Raw genomic sequence first — 1,906 nt, forward strand, 5'->3', positions numbered from 1 at the left:
TGGCACAGAGCATAGTAGGTTCACAAAATGAGTTGGTTCCTGTTGAGTGAGTGCAGGGCTCAGGAAAGCAATCTCAAAAAGGGAACTCCAGAATGTTCCAACTCCCTAGGAATGTGTACAGAATTCCCCCAAGGATGCCATCTATTTGGTCAGGACACCACAAGCCTCACCTACCTGGAACCCAGTGATACGGAAGAGGCGCCAACGCAGACTACACTGGAGAAACTAGAATTTGACAGAACTAGCGAAGTAGCAAAACATGGCTAGGTTTTAGGGTTTCCACTCTACCCCCTTAGTACCTCACAATTAGACATCTCAAGTAATCCAAGTTGGTAGGGTTTTAAGATGTGGTCTCGGAGTGAGGGCACATCACTCAATGAGGGCAGCAAATGAGGCCGGTTGGGACACAAAGGTTTCAAGATACTGAGAGCCCCCCAACTACCAACAGAATAAAATCGATGCTTTTGAAAGTGCGGTTATAAAACACCTTTGTGTTTTCATCTGTTTTGTCCAGATAGGCCGAGTGAAAAAGATAGTTTCTGAAGACCACAGCCTTTGCTGTTTCTTAAAAGTCCCCAAAAGTTGTAGCTTCAGTGTGTTTAGAACCAACCTGGATGATTAAGGGCTCAGCAATGACTCACCCTTGCCCCACCCTATGACTCAGAGTTCTACCTTTGAGGACTTCTTACCATGTCCCTGATATCAGATCATCATGGGTTTCCAATGATGCAAGTTGATGGTGGCTCAGGGCAGGCCTGGAAGTGGGAGAAAGGAGAGAAGGTGAGGGAGTGTACCAGGTGCTGCCCGCTCAGCCTGTCCAGAAATGTTGTATGCATGAGTGTGTGTGTGTGTGTGTGTGTGTGTGTGTGTATGCCCGCGCGTGCGAGGCACAACTGCCAGCCATAAATGGGACCTGTGTCTGTGATTTTCAATGTTCCAATAGGTATGTTAAGAAAGTAAGATGAGTGGCTCAGTGGTTGAGCATGGACCTATGAACCAGGAGGTCATGGTTGGATTCTGGGTCAGGGCACATCCTGGGGTTGCGGGCTCTTATCTCCAGTGGGGGGCATGTAGGAAGCAGTCAATCAATGATTTTCTCCTATGGTTAATATTTCTATTTCACCCTCTACTTTCCTCTTGGAAATTAATAAAAATATATCACCAAAAAAAGTACTTTGTTAAAAAAAAAAAGTAAAGCCCTGACCGGTTTGGCTCAGTGGATAGAGCATCGGCCTGCGGACTGAAAGGTCTCAGGTTCGATTCCGGTCAAGGGCATGTACCTGGGTTGCGGGCACATCCCCAGTAGGGAGTGTGCGGGAGGCAGCTGATCGATGTTTCTCTCTCATCGATGTTTCTGGCTCTCTATCCCTCTCCCTTCCTCTCTGTAAAAAAGTCAATAAAATATATTTAAAAAAAAAAAGTAAAATGAAATAGGGGAACTTAATTTTAGAAATATATCTTCTTCCAATATATCCAAAATATTATCATTTCAAGATGTAATAAACATAAAAGGTTATTATGAGATTTAAAAAAATTATTTCCTTTTCATACTGTCATTGGAATTGATGTGTCTGACATTTATACAACACATCTCAAATTGGACCAGCCATATTTCAAGGGCTCACCAGCTTCATGTGGTGACCATACCGGACAGCGCAGGCGGAAACAAATGTGGGTCCCCTGCCACAGGGGGACGGGAGCTTGCATTAAAAAGGGCAGTGAAGACATCCCCTGGTTACAGATTGGGAGGATCTCAGGGTACTTTCCCCGACCCATTTCCCCTTTCCGTCCCTCCCATTCATGACAGATAGGGGTCTCCTCGCCTGAGGCCACTACATACCAGAGCTTCAGCCCACGACCCCAACCCCTAGACCTCTTCCGTTGCTCCCCAGTACCCCACGGGCCG

This window comes from Myotis davidii, unplaced genomic scaffold (genome assembly GCF_000327345.1).
Source record: "Myotis davidii unplaced genomic scaffold, ASM32734v1 scaffold1204, whole genome shotgun sequence".
In the NCBI taxonomy this organism is placed as follows: Eukaryota; Metazoa; Chordata; class Mammalia; order Chiroptera; family Vespertilionidae; genus Myotis; species Myotis davidii.